Consider the following 10439-nt stretch of genomic DNA (forward strand, 5'->3'; position numbering starts at 1 on the left):
ACACAAAAAACACTGTAAAACCAAATTTACGTCGTCGTAGTAACACCGCGGGCTGTTTTGGGTTAGTTAATTAAAAACTATGATAAACTTTGATTTAAAAGTTGTTATTCTGAGAAAATGATTTTTATTATGAACATGAAACTATATCCAAAAATTATGGTTAAACTCAAAGTGGAAGTATGTTTTCTAAAATGGTCATCTAGACGTCGTTCTTTCGACTGAAATGACTACCTTTACAAAAACGACTTGTAACTTATTTTTCCGACTATAAACCTATACTTTTTCTGTTTAGATTCATAAAATAGAGTTCAATATGAAACCATAGCAATTTGATTCACTCAAAACGGATTTAAAATGAAGAAGTTATGGGTAAAACAAGATTGGATAATTTTTCTCATTTTAGCTACGTGAAAATTGGTAACAAATCTATTCCAACCATAACTTAATCAACTTGTATTGTATATTATGTAATCTTGAGATACCATAGACACGTATACAATGTTTCGACCTATCATGTCGACACATCTATATATATTTCGGAACAACCATAGACACTCTATATGTGAATGTTGGAGTTAGCTATACAGGGTTGAGGTTGATTCCAAAATATATATAGTTTGAGTTGTGATCAATACTGAGATACGTATACACTGGGTCGTGGATTGATTCAAGATAATATTATCGATTTATTTCTGTACATCTAACTGTGGACAACTAGTTGTAGGTTACTAACGAGGACAGCTGACTTAATAAACTTAAAACATCAAAATATATTAAAAGTGTTGTAAATATATTTTAAACATACTTTGATATATATGTATATATTGTTATAGGTTCGTGAATCAACCAGTGGCCAAGTCTTACTTCCCGACGAAGTAAAAATCTGTGAAAGTGAGTTATAGTCCCACTTTTAAAATCTAATATTTTTGGGATGAGAATACATGCAGGTTTTATAAATGATTTACAAAATAGACACAAGTACGTGAAACTACATTCTATGGTTGAATTATCGAAATCGAATATGCCTCTTTTTATTAAGTCTGGTAATCTAAGAATTAGGGAACAGACACCCTAATTGACGCGAATCCTAAAGATAGATCTATTGGGCCTAACAAACCCCATCCAAAGTACCGGATGCTTTAGTACTTCGAAATTTATATCATATCCGAAAGGTGTCCCGGAATGATGGGGATATTCTTATATATGCATCTTGTTAATGTCGGTTACCAGGTGTTCACCATATGAATGATTTTTATCTCTATGTATGGGATGTGTATTGAAATATGAAATCTTGTGGTCTATTATTATGATTTGATATATATAGGTTAAACCTATAACTCACCAACATTTTTGTTGACGTTTTAAGCATGTTTATTCTCAGGTGATTATTAAGAGCTTCCGCTGTCGCATACTTAAATAAGGACGAGATTTGGAGTCCATGCTTGTATGATATTGTGTAAAAACTGCATTCAAGAAACTTATTTTGTTGTAACATATTTGTATTGTAAACCATTATGTAATGGTCGTGTGTAAACAGGATATTTTAGATTATCATTATTTGATAATCTACGTAAAGCTTTTTAAACCTTTATTGATGAAATAAAGGTTTGGTTTGTTTTAAAATGAATGCAGTCTTTGAAAAACGTCTCATATAGAGGTCAAAACCTCGCAACGAAATCAATTAATATGGAACGTTTTTAATCAATAAGAACGGGACATTTCAGTTAATTATTTCTAGAAGATTCGTCAACACCTTCAACTGTTTAAAATTTCGGGACGAAATTTATTTAACGGGTAGGTACTGTAGTGACCCGAACTTTTCCATGTTTATATATATTAATTGAGATTGATATTTACATGATTAAATGTTTCCAACATGTTAAGCAATCAAACTTGTTAAGACTTGATTAATTGAAATATGTTTCATATAGACAATTGACCACCCAAGTTGACCGGTGATTCATGAACGTTAAAACTTGTAAAAACTATATGATGACATATATATAGATATATATATATATATATATATATATATATATATATATATATATATATATATATATATATATATATATATATATAGTTAACATGATACTATGATAAGTAAATATATCATTAAGTATATTAACAATGAACTACATATGTAAAAACAAGACTACTAACTTAATGATTTTTAAACGAGACATATATGTAACGATTATCGTTGTAAAGACATTTAATGTATATATATCATATTAAGAGATATTCATACATGATAATATAATAATTTAAAATCTCATTTGATATTATAAACATTGGGTTAACAACATTTAACAAGATCGTTAACCTAAAGGTTTCAAAACAACACTTACATGTAACGACTAACGACTAACGATGACTTAACGACTCAGTTAAAATGTATATACATGTAGTGTTTTAATATTTATTTATACACTTTTGAAAGACTTCAATACACTTATCAAAATACTTCTACTTAATAAAAATGCTTACAATTACATCCTCGTTCAGTTTCATCAACAATTCTACTCGTATGCACCCGTATTCGTACTCGTACAATACACAGCTTTTAGATGTATGTACTATTGGTATATACACTCCAATGATCAGATCTTAGCAGCCCATGTGAGTCACCTAACACATGTGGGAACCATCATTTATCAACTAGCATGAAATATCTCATAAAATTACAAAAATATGAGTAATCATTCATGACTTATTTACATGAAAATAAAATTACATATCCTTTATATCTAATCCATACACCAACGACCAAAAACACCTACAAACACTTTCATTCTTCAATTTTCTTCATCTAATTGATCTCTCTCAAGTTCTATCTTCAAGTTCTAAGTGTTCTTCATAAATTCTACAAGTTCTAGTTACATAAAATCAAGAATACTTTCAAGTTTGCTAGCTCACTTCCAATCTTGTAAGGTGATCATCCAACCTCAAGAAATCTTTGTTTCTTATAGTAGGTTATCATTCTAATACAAGGTAATAATCATATTCAAACTTTGGTTCAATTTCTATAACTATAACAATCTTATTTCAAGTGATAATCTTACTTGAACTTGTTTTCGTGTCACGATTCTGCTTCAAGAACTTCGAGCCATCCAAGGATCCGTTAAAGCTAGATCCATTTTTCTTTTTTCCAGTAGGTTTATCTAAGCAACTTAAGGTAGTAATGATGTTCATAACATCATTCAATTCATACATATAAAGCTATCTTATTCGAAGGTTTAAACTTGTAATCACTAGAACATAGTTTAGTTAATTCTAAACTTGTTCGCAAACAAAAGTTAATCCTTCTAACTTGACTTTTAAAATCAACTAAACACATGTTCTATATCTATATGATATGCTAACTTAATGATTTAAACCTGGAGACACGAAAAACACCGTAAAACCGGATTTACGCCGTCGTAGTAACACCGCGGGCTGTTTTGGGTTAGTTAATTAAAAACTATGATAAACTTTGATTTAAAAGTTGTTATTCTGAGAAAATGATTTTTATTATGAACATGAAACTATATCCAAAAATTATGGTTAAACTCAAAGTGGAAGTATGTTTTCTAAAATGGTCATCTAGACGTCGTTCTTTCGACTGAAATGACTACCTTTACAAAAACGACTTGTAACTTATTTTTCCGACTATAAACCTATACTTTTTCTGTTTAGATTCATAAAATAGAGTTCAATATGAAACCATAGCAATTTGATTCACTCAAAACGGATTTAAAATGAAGAAGTTATGGGTAAAACAAGATTGGATAATTTTTCTCATTTTAGCTACGTGAAAATTTGTAACAAATCTATTCCAACCATAACTTAATCAACTTGTATTGTATATTATGTAATCTTGAGATACCATAGACAAGTATACAATGTTTCGACCTATCATGTCAACACATCTATATATATTTCGGAACAACCATAGACACTCTATATCTGAATGTTGGAGTTAGCTATACAGGGTTGAGGTTGATTCCAAAATATATATAGTTTGAGTTGTGATCAATACTGAGATACGTATACACTGGGTCGTGGATTGATTCAAGATAATATTTATCGATTTATTTCTGTACATCTAACTGTGGACAACTAGTTGTAGGTTACTAACGAGGACAGCTGACTTAATAAACTTAAAACATCAAAATATATTAAAAGTTTTGTAAATATATTTTGAACATACTTTGATATATATGTATATATTGTTATAGGTTCGTGAATCAACCAGTGGCCAAGTCTTACTTCCCGACGAAGTAAAAATCTATGAAAGTGAGTTATAGTCCCACTTTTAAAATCTAATATTTTTGGGATGAGAATACATGCAGGTTTTATAAATGATTTACAAAATAGACACAAGTACGTGAAACTACATTCTATGGTTGAATTATCGAAATCGAATATGCCCCTTTTTATTAAGTCTGGTAATCTAAGAATTAGGAAACAGACACCCTAATTGACGCGAATCCTAAAGATAGATCTATTGGGCCTAATAAACCCCATCCAAAGTACCGGATGCTTTAGTACTTCGAAATTTATATCATATCCGAAGGGTGTCCCGGAATGATGGGGATATTCTTATATATGCATCTTGTTAATGTCGGTTACCAGGTGTTCACCATATGAATAATTTTTATCTCTATGTATGGGGTGTGTATTGAAATATGAAATCTTGTGGTCTATTATTATGATTTGATATATATAGGTTAAACCTATAACTCACCAACATTTTTGTTGATGTTTTAAGCATGTTTATTCTCAGGTGATTATTAAGAGCTTCCGCTATCGCATACTTAAATAAGGACGAGATTTGGAGTCCATGCTTGTATGATATTGTGTAAAAACTACATTCAAGAAACTTATTTTGTTGTAACATATTTGTATTGTAAACCATTATGTAATGGTCGTGTGTAAACAGGATATTTTAGATTATCATTATTTGATAATCTACGTAAAACTTTTTAAACCTTTATTGATGAAATAAAGGTTATGGTTTGTTTTAAAATGAATGCAGTCTTTGAAAAACGTCTCATATAGAGGTCAAAACCTCGCAACGAAATCAATTAATATGGAACGTTTTTAATCAATAAGAACGGGACATTTCAGTTGGTATCCGAGCGTTGGTCTTAGAGAACCAGAATTTTGCATTAGTGTGTCTTATCGAGTTTGTCAGGATGCATTAGTGAGTCTGGACTTCGACCGTGTTTACTTGAAAAATGATTGCTTAACAAATTTTGTTGGAAACTATATATTTTTAACATGTGAATATTATGTGATATATTAATCTCTTAACGCATTTGATATTATGTGATAGATGTCTACCTCTAGAACAAGTCCCATTGACTCACCTAATAATAATGAAGAGTCAAATGTGAATTGGAATGATTCGTGGACTGATTCACAAGTTCCCGAAGAGGAACCGGAAGAAGAGTCGGAACCGGAAGAAGAATCGGAACCGGAAGAAGAATCGGAACCGGAAGAAGAATCGGAACCGGATGAAGAAATAGAACCGGTGGGGAAATAATAAAACGGTTAAGTAAAAGAAAATCCTCAACCAACCGACCAAGGTTAATTATGGTCAATGGTGTTTCCGCCAAGGAAGCAAAATATTGGGAGGATTACCAATTCTCCGATGAATCGGATTCCGGCGAGAATTCCGATGATGTTATAGAAATTACCCCAACTGAATTTAAAAAGGCAAAAGAAAATAATAAGGGAAAGGGCATAAAAATAGAGAAATCTAATTCCAACCCCGATGAACTTTATATGTATCGTCAACCCCCGAAGTCCTTAAGTTGTAACAATGACCCGGGAACCTCTAAACCACCAGGTTTTTCTAAACCAATGTGGAAAACGACGGCTCGTATTAGGGGAACATCATATATCCCTAGAAACTTGGCAAAACGAACCAAAACCGAAGAAGAAGAAACAAGAGAGTCGGAATAAGATAGTTGTATTCGTGTGGTGTAATATATGTAATATAGTGTGCTTATGCTTTATGATATATGTAAAAATTGCTTGTATTAATAAGTATTTTTTTTATGAATCTAACTCTTGTCTATTTTACAGTATAAAAACACAAAATGGATAGACAACCCAATATTTTAAGAGACCTACCCGGAGACATGATTGATGAAATCTTGTCTAGAGTCGGTCAGAATTCTTCGGCACAACTATTTAAGGCGAGATCAGTTTATAAGACGTTAGAAGAACGTTCTAAGAATGCCTTGGTTTATAAAAGGCTTTCGTTCGAAAGATGGGGGATATCACATTGGGAAATCCATAAGTTACGATGTGTTTACTTTGACGCATATATTGCGGGGAACCCAAATGCTATTTTACGCAATGGGTTAAGAAATTATTTTGACTCAATATATCCGAATATTGGACTTCGTGATTTAGAAAAAGCGGCTAACATGCAACATAAAGAAGCATGTTATGCTTACGGATTAGTAATGTTCGTTTCTCACCAAAGTGAGAACAAGAACATCGGGCTACAACTATTAAACAAAACGTTCCCACAAGTGACGGAGTCGGTAATTGGGGTAAGAAATGAGGTTTTTAGATTGTTACGGGACTGTTGGACATTACGTAACCCTCGTCCCTTTGACGACGTTACAACACGCTGTCTTATCAACGGCCATAACGGTTATGTTCCACAAGACCAAGGATGGGAAGTAATCCTAGTAAAACCAGAATGCATGACTTGTTTCTGGACGTATGAATTACGTGTCTTTATTGCCTTTGCTGAACGACTTGTGTACTAGCTAGAATTATCTTCACAACCATCTTGTATCAAATTTATTGTGTGCTATATTTCATGCTATATGTAAAATAAGCGGTATTGTAAGTTTGTAAAATATTGTGTAAAAGTTTGAACGCGAAATATTATTATAATCAGTTTTTCATATAGAATTGTAGTAGTTGAATTGTATATTAGCTACTAAGTATGAACTTAACGGGTAGGTACTACCCGAATTTAAACTTATAAAACGCTATGATGTGAAGCGAGGTGTATATAAAATAGTTATTATTTTACTAGGAAAATACTATTAAATACGATACAATTTTACACAAGATATTTATTTATTTATAGAATGGATATACTTAAACCTTGCTACAACACTTATAGGCAGTGTACCTAATCGTACAGTAGTGTAGTTTTTAGTAAGTCCGGTTCGTTCCACAGGGAAATCTTTAAACAAAGCTCAACGCTATATTAGTTTACTTTTATAAAAATACAAATATATATAAGTAATATTATTATTATAAAGGGGGGTTTTTACCGTTTAATGACCGGTTTGTCGATTTTAAGACTTTAGTCGCAGTTAAAACCTAATATAAAATATAAAATAAATACAAGACTTAAATTAAAGCGTAAAGTAAATAACGATAATGAAATTGCGAATAATAAAAGTGCGATAAAATAAACTTGCGATAATTAAAAAGTACGATAATTAAAAGTGCGATAAAATAACAATAAATAAAAGTGCGATAATTAGAAGTGCAATTAAATATAAAATAAAGGAAATTAAATATGAAATAAAAGAATTATGCTTATTTAAACTTCCGTAATCATGATGTTTGACGTGTTGATTTTAGTTTTATGCCCATGGGTTAATTGTCCTTTGTCCTGGATTATTCAATATGTCCGTCTGGTTTTTGTCCATAACAGTCCATCAGTCATAAATATAAATTGCAAGTGTCCTTGTCAAATTATTATTATACCCGAAGTTAAATATTCCAACTAATTGGGGATTCGAATTGTAACAAGGTTTTAATACTTTGTTTAATGAATACACCAGGTTATCGACTGCGTGTAAACCAAGGTTTTACTACTTTGTTAACAATTACACCAATTACCCTTGAATGTAATTTCACCCCTGTTTTAATTATTCTAGTGGCTATTAATCCATTCCCGTGTCCGGTTAAATGAACGATTATTCGTACATATAAATACCCCGCCCATCGTGTCCGATCGAGTGTATATGGTAATTTATAGGGACGCCCAATTGTAAATCTTTATATTAACATTAACAAACTTTCATTTAGTTAAACAAATATAAAGCCCATTAATAGCCCATGGTCTAATTTCCACAAGTGTCGTTCTTTTGTCCAAACCCCAATTATGGTACAAAGCCCAATTACCCAATTTTAGTAATTAGCCCAACATCATGATTACTTCGTTTTAAATAAGCATAATAATAACTTAGCTACGAGACATTAATATAAAAAGGTTGAACATAACTTACAATGATTAAAAATAGCGTAGCGTTACACGGACAGAATTTCGACTTACACCCTTACAACATTCGCTAACATACCCTTATTATTAGAATTATAATTAAAATTAAAATATAAATTATAAATATAAATATATTTACGTATATATTGAGAGAGAGATGAAATAAGATATGAAATTTGATCAGAATTCGGTTTGCTTTATAGCCAGACTTGATTTTTGGGGCTCCGCGACTCGCGGCAAAATGCCCTTAAAACTCCGCGAGTCGCGGAGAGGTATTTACAGCTCACACCCTTGGAGTTTCTTGCTGCCGACGGTTTTAATAATATATATATAATATATATATAATTAATATAATTAATTATATATTATATTATATTTATATACATAGTTATCTTGTAAACTTTAGTCGGTTGCGTCGAGCGTTAAGAGTTGACTCTGGTCCCGGTTCCGGATTTTCGAACGTCCTCGCGTACAATTTAATATCTTGTACTTTGCGTTTTGAATCTTGTACTTTTGTAATTTCGAGACGTTTCTTATCAATAATTGGAACCTTTTTGATTGTCTTTTGTACTTTTGAGCTTTTTGGTCGTTTGCGTCTTCAATTCGTCGAATCTGTCTTTTGTCTTCACCTTTTATTATTTAAACGAATATCACTTGTAAATAGAACAATTGCAACTAAAAGCTTGTCTTTCTTGAGGAATAATGCTATGAAATATATGTTCGTTTTTAGCATTATCAAATATTCCCACACTTGAGCGTTGCTTGTCCTCAAGCAATATTGTCTTGAAATACTAGAATCACTTTTTTATTCTTCACACTTTGTACATCAGTGATTTCTATACGGCGGTATAAACAATGGTAGTAACGATATGGTTTACAGTCCCACATGACTATAAAAATTTAGATCCATTAAGGAAATTGGATCTTTATGAAAACATTTGATCTTTTGAAAATTAAATCTAGTTTTTACCCTAGATAAGTTTTCCGGAATAACCCTTTACCGGTGTTTGCAAAATATTTGTGGGTTTGGTGGGTTTCAGATTTGAAAATTTTAGCTCAAAACTTGCGGTTTTGTGTCACCCACTTGCTAACCTTGTATTTGGAAAGCAACACGTCCAGTTTACTTGTTCCGTATATTACCTTTCGGCAAACTACCGTCCGGTTGTAAAGGAAAGCGTTGAACAAGCAACTGTTTAAGGCAATGTCCCGTGACATGCTTTTGATTATGGTCTATAACGTGTCGGACGCAATTACTATCCTTGGTAGGAGCAATAGTAAAGCTCACCCTTATAATTTTTCGGTCTGGCACAAGGTCCTGTCTTTGACCATGCTATGCAACCACCGTTCTTACGGTTGACACCCGATTTAGTTCAGGTGACCTAATGAATTTCAGGTGAATTCCTAGGATTTTACGTTCAATGGTAATGAACGCATTGAAAATAGGGTTTTCAGAAAACAAATCGGTTTATAATTTTGATCAAAATATTTTCTCGTTTAAGCTCGAGTTTAGATATCATTGAATTCCATGAGTTTGAATTCTCAATCTTTAAGGTCAATCTCTAGGATTGAGTAATATCAGTCTTAAAAGCTGATTTTTAATCTTTAAGGAGATTATCCTTTCTGGGGATCTGATTTATTAGTCTTATCCAGCTAATTTGCACGGTGCCCCCCCATTGTATGAGATAAATCCTTCTCATGGTTAGGATAAATCTGACCACTTGGCGACCCTGTTTAATGCTGAGGTCCGTGGATTTCCTGCTGATTTTAGTGATGACTTTTCTAGATTTTTCGTCAACCTACAGCTGGTCTGGACGACAACTTCATGACCTAAATCAAGAAGCGCGTTTCTTTTTCGGAAGACTTTACTTCCTTTTAATGATGGAATTGATTCATCGTGTAGATCCATCTCTTCTTTTCTTTCATTGGGTAAAACAGTTTAGTTTAGTCCAAAGCAAAAGTATTTTCAGTTATTTGTTACAAATATATGTGACATATGTTTAAAATAATTTGGTAAATTTTCCCACACTTGGCTTTTTATTTTTCTTTTTATCGTCCTCTATTCCATTTTAAATGAATTTTAACATTTTAGTTTGTTTCTCAATTTATGTCCTTTCCGAGGTAACAATAATTTCGGTGTTAAAACCTAGTTTTATCGTTCATAAATATGTATAAACATGATTTGAATTCA

Source organism: Rutidosis leptorrhynchoides, chromosome 5 (assembly GCF_046630445.1).
Source record: "Rutidosis leptorrhynchoides isolate AG116_Rl617_1_P2 chromosome 5, CSIRO_AGI_Rlap_v1, whole genome shotgun sequence".
In the NCBI taxonomy this organism is placed as follows: Eukaryota; Viridiplantae; Streptophyta; class Magnoliopsida; order Asterales; family Asteraceae; genus Rutidosis; species Rutidosis leptorrhynchoides.